Source organism: Acyrthosiphon pisum, chromosome X (genome assembly GCF_005508785.2).
Source record: "Acyrthosiphon pisum isolate AL4f chromosome X, pea_aphid_22Mar2018_4r6ur, whole genome shotgun sequence".
NCBI lineage: Eukaryota > Metazoa > Arthropoda > Insecta > Hemiptera > Aphididae > Acyrthosiphon > Acyrthosiphon pisum.
Genome location: NC_042493.1, coordinates 43152958 through 43158888, shown reverse-complemented (window position 1 = coordinate 43158888; position 5931 = coordinate 43152958).

Here is a 5931-nt window from a genome sequence, read left to right as displayed (position 1 = left end):
CGATGCGGTGCCTGTCGGGAGGTAGGCGGCGTGGACGCGAAAATAACGGCGGGCCGGTCGTGTGGAGTTCGTGTTCGATTCGGTGTAGGAACTTGTCCGGGACCGGTGACTCGCGTGTGACACTGGGGAAACTTTTTAAGATATCCGACCTTTTTTGAGGTAAAGGCACAACTTTTATAGCGTCTACATCGGTATCGACGACGGAGATAGCTTTGACGCACTTGCTGGTGTCGCGGTCGATTAGGCGCTTGCGTCGTACGTCGACTAGAAGGCTGAAATGACGTAAGAAATCTGCGCCGATTATCGGTCGAGTGACGTCTGCGGTCTCGAACGTCCAAACAAATTCACGAGAGAGGCCGAGGTTGAGGTGAAGTTCTCTTGGCCCGTATGTTGCAATTCGGGTGCCGTTCGCAGCATTCAATACTATGTTCGATGAACGGCGTGGGCCGTTGCCCGGTGGTATGACGGAGATTTCAGCTCCCGAGTCGATGAGAAAGCGTCCGCCGGAACGGACATCGGTGACGAACAGTCTATGCGTGTGACGAGCGGCGGGAGGCGAGTCGGCTTCCGCCGCTTCCGTTAGTTTTCAGCATGGGTCGCGGCATTTCCGTGCTTCGGTACCGTAGACATTGTGGTAAAAACACCATGCGTCGTTGTGTGAGCGGCCTGTGCGGGACTTGGAGCGGTTGCGCGATTTTGCTCGCGATCTGTCCTGGCTGCGAGACGGTCGGTGTTGCGTGGACTGCGTCGACACTAACGCCGCAATCTGTGCGGTGAGCGCTGAAATCGCGTTCTCCATTGAGTGGAGGCGATCAGGTTCATGCGACACGGCGGATAAATCATGACCGGCGCTTGCATCCGCGACTCGGTCGGCACGTTAGGCCAGTGACTCCAGTGAACCGTCGAGACCGGAAACGATAGCGAGGATAGTTGGCGGGAGTTTCTGGAGCCAAAACTCTTTTAACGTCGACTCGCCGATTCCGTTTGGTAACGCGCTACGCATGTCGCGTAACATTTGTGAAGGACGTCGGTCGCCCATGCCTCCGTGTTGAATGATTGAACAGAAACGAGTGGCTTGAGGGACATCGTACGCGGTAATAAGTCGACTTTTTACTGCGGAATATTGAACGTCGGCGCCGAGTAAATCTCCGATGGTGCGAACACAATCTTCGTCAAGTGCAGCGAGCACGTGGTTTACGCGTGACAGATCGGATCTAACGCGTTGATTGTGGAAGATCGCTTCCGCGTGTGTAAACCACTGCTGCGGAGAGTGTCGCCAAAATCCGGGTAATGGTACGGATGCGAATGCGTTTATGTCTAACGGCATTACTGTTGAAACGTCGGTGGCCGCGAGAGGACGCGGTAAGCTGTCGGCGTTTGCGTTCATCTGTGGGGGGTTAGAGTTCGCACTCGCGTTCGGATTATCGGCACTCGCGTTCGGATTATCGGTATTCGCGTCGCTGAGAGTCCAAATATCTCCCCAATTATGCATAACGCGAAATTACTGAACGGACGAGGAAGGTTTTAACTAGGGAGGTCACCAATTTGGTAGGTTGTTGACGGTCGGTCGAGTCGTTGGGTTACCAATTTAAATAAGTACAAAAAATCAAAGTTGTAGACATCCCAGACAGCAATTTCTTGTTTATGAATATTATTATAACTTTTTAATAACGAATAATATTAGTATAACGTTATGTTAATACTATTATAATATTATCATTTCCCTCATGGGTATCTAAAGAGCTCAAATTGTTAATTTATCGTAAGAACAAAGCTCATGCAAAGTTTAAATCTACCTTCGACCCTGCTGATTACACTGCTTTTTCCCTGCTTCGTGCTAAATGTAAATATACTTCCAAAAAATGTCATAAAGAATTTGTCGAACAGTCTGAAAAATCTCTTTCGTCAAATCCCAAAAAATTTTGGGATTTTGTACGCAAGAATCGTTCCCACAATGCTGTTCCGAACACAGTTTCTTTAGATGGTGTCAATAGTTCTTGTAAGCTGGAAAGTGTTAATCTGTTTGCTAAACATTTTTGTTCGGTTTATTCTTCAGAGCCCGTTACTTCAAATCTTCAGAAATTAGATATACAGCTCTTCGATTTACCTAACAACTGTTTCTTCTCTCCAAATGATGTCCTCCGCAAGCTTAATACTTTAGAAAATGTGTCTTCTACTGGACCCGATGGAATACCTGGGGATTTCCTCTACAGAACGAGGTTCATTATTTTCTATCCTCTTTGGACCCTATTTCGAAGATCCCTCGATGATAGTATCTTTCCTGACATGTGGAAAATTGGTTCTATTACTCCAATTTTAAAATCAGGTTGCCGTTCATTAGTCACTAATTACAGACCAATTTCTATTTTAGGGCATATTTCTAAGCTCTTTGAGTCTTTAGTCTTAGATGCAATTCAGCCTTCTGTAAATTTGATCTTAGCCGACGAACAGCATGGTTTCCGTCCTGGCAGATCAACGGTTACTTGTAACCTTGTTTTCTGCAATTACATATTCGGATCTTTTAATAATGGAACACAGGTTGATGTCATATATACCGACTTTGCTAAGGCGTTTGACTCCGTTAACCATGAGGTTTTAGTCTCTGTTCTTCGTGCTACTGGATTTGGGGATCCTATCCTATCTTGGTTCAATTCATTTTTAGTAAATAGATCTCAATGGGTTAATTTGTTCAGCACTAAATCTGACGCATTTTTATCTCCCTCAGGCGTTCCCCAGGGGGGACATCTATCACCTCTTCTATTCTCTTTGTTTGTTAATAGTGCTAGATCCTCTCTCAAACATAGCAAACTTCTTTGTTTTGCCGACGATATGAAGATTTTCCTCGAAATTAACTCTGTCGATGATTGTCACAAACTCCAGGATGATTTAAATAATTTCTCCGCATGGGCTGAATCTCTCGGTCTCACATTAAATATTGAAAAGTGCCGGTCGATGACATTCACAAGAAGTCGCATTCCTATTACTCATCACTACTCATTAAATGGCTCTAATTTGATTCCAGCTGACTCTAGCATCTGTGATCTCGGTTTTACTTTTACTCCCTCTCTTTGTCCTAGAGCTCACATAGACAGAGTTACATGCAAAGCCCTAAAGGTATTAGGATTCGTCAAAAGAATATCTAGTGACTTTAAGCTCTCCGCTTCCCTCAAAGCAATATATTGTGCACTTGTACGTCCAATCGTAGAATACGGCTCAGTTGTGTGGGATCCCCAAACAACTGATGCTTGTCTTCAACTAGAACGGGTTCAGCGAAAATTTTTATGTTACATGAAACATTCTCTTAACGTAAACTGCGCCCCTCATGATTACACTCCTCTTATCAGTTTGCTTAACTTATCCTCCCTAGCTGACCGTCGTCGCTTCAATAATCTTTCTTTCCTTAATAAACTCCTAACAGGCTTGGTCGATTCCCCATCCCTTCTTTCTCTCATTAACTTTAGAGTTCCTGTTAGGTCCACCCGCAATAATCATCCTTTCCTAATACCTCTCTGCACTAGAAACTATTTAAAAAATGAACCTATTACGAGATTAATGAAATTAGCCAATGAGGATCCGTTGTTCCTTTAATAGTTTTACTTTTGTATTCATTATTTAGTAATTTATATTTTATATTTTTAATTTTATATTTTATACTTTGTTGTATTATTCATGTTATGTTATTGTTGATCATATTGTACACCTAATTATTTTAACCTGGGCTCACGCCCGTTTATTCAATAAATAAAAATAAAAAATAAATAAATAAATAAATTACAAAATGCTGTCTGGGATATAACGGTTAGCGTATAATTAGAGAATAATTCAGTCAGACAAATATTAAAATAATAGTTTACAATTCGAGGATTCGCCTAGAGTGCAATATAACAAAAAATAACGTGGTTTCGAAAAAATGCGAGCGCGATGCGAGTTTGACGACATACGTCGGAAAACAGAACGGGTCCGTCGTCGGTCGGTAGTCGCGTCATGGAGGTATAACGCGCAGTATACAATAATTAACGAGAGGGGGCGCGCAGCTGACGACGGCTGACGTGCTGATACCGCGGTTACAATGGTCGTGTTGTGGGTCGCCACACTACTCCCCCTGAGGGCGAAAAGAAAAACGTACTCGTTTTTTGGGCTGCTTGGTGACTTCTGCGTGTGTTGCGTAAGTGTGATCTGCGGCAGCTGGATCCTCTCTGAGCACGAACGCGGGTTTGAGACGGTCGATAGACACCAAGACTGTTCCATTGTCGCGTTGGATTTTGAAGTTCTTTTCGTGTCGTTCTAGTACTGCGTAGGGACCTTCGTATCGCGGTTGTAAGGGCGGCTGCACTGCGTCGACTCGGAGAAAAACGTGTGTGACTTTGTTCAAGTCTGGCGGTACAAAAATGTATCTCTTTGTAGCGTGGTTCGATCCGGGTGTCGGCTGCAGTTGCGTCATCGAATCGCGTAGGTTCCTGGCGAGTTCTGGCGCAGTCTTCGCATCAGGAGGGGCGGGGTGGAACATATCACCGGGTAGTCGCAGTGACCTACCGTATACCATCTCGGCGGGTGCGTGACCAATATCCGGTTTGACGGTATTCCTGAGCGCCAGCAGGACGATGGGAAGTCGTAGACTCCAACTCACGGTGTCATGTGCCGTGAGGGCGGTTTTGAGGGTCCTGTGTAGTCTCTCCACCATACCGTTAGCCTGTGGGTGGTACGGGGATGACCTGAGGTGTTGGATGCCGAGGTTTTTTGTGAGTGCAGTGAAGAGCTCGGATTCAAATTGACGGCCTTGGTCGGTAGTGACCACGTCGGGAACGCCAAAACGGGAAATCCATTGCGTCGTTAGTGTTGTCGCGACGGCGTGTGCTGACATATTGTCCATAGGCCATGCCTCTGGCCAACGGGTGAAACTATCTACGCACGTTAGTAAATACTTGCAGCCGTTAGAAGGGGGCAGCGGGCCAACTAAATCTATGTGTATATGACCAAAACGGCGGTCTGACGGTGCGAAAGGCGTTAAGGGCGAAACAGTGTGTTTAAATACCTTGGTGCGTTGGCATTTTATGCAGCATTTGGCCCAGTACTTGATTTGCTTGTTCATTCCTGGCCAACAGTATCTCGTCCCGATAAGACGCGAAGTAGCGTTGCCACCGCCGTGGGCTTGGCCGTGTAGCCCGTCGAAAACGGTGCGGCGGTGTTGTAGCAGTACGTACATGCGCGCCTGTTTCGTCGATGTGTCCAGGTAAATGGTGCCTTCAGCGGTGCTCCGAGGTTCGAGTTTGAGTGCGCTCTTGGTGGAGCCAGACAGGATGTCTTTCAGTTCAGGGTCGCCGGCTTGGTCGGAAGACCATTGTTTGAGATCGGGTAAGACTACTTGCGTCGCCGAAACTTCCAACCTCGATAACGCGTCCGGAATTATGTTCTTGTCGCCTTGTAGGTGTTTGACATTGTTTATGTATTGTGACAGGAACGTAATGTGTCGTATCTGGCGGTCAATGACTTTTTCTGACTTTTGGGTGAACATATAAGTCAGTGGTTTGTGGTCTGTGAGCAGCGTGGTGAGTCGTCCCTCGATCGCGTGAAGGAAATGGCGTGTGCTTGTGTAAGCGGCGAGCAGTTCGCGATCGTACGTGCTGTACTTTTTCTCAGCTCCCGAAAGTTTTTTGGAGTAAAAACCCAGCGGCTGCCAGCCTTTGTCAGAGAGTTGTTCGAGTACGGCTCCTATGGCTGTATTAGAAGCGTCAGTACTTAGGCGAAGTGGTACTTTAGACAACGGGTGAGCCAGTTCTGCCGTATCAGCCAGCGCGATGCGACAAGATTCAAACACTTTTCGTGTTTCGTCAGTCCATGATCAATGGTCCGTCGCGTTTTTTAATTTTCGCGGCGAGGTCGTACAGAGGTGCTTGCAGTTCCGCGGCATTGCGAATAAAGCGTCGATAAAAA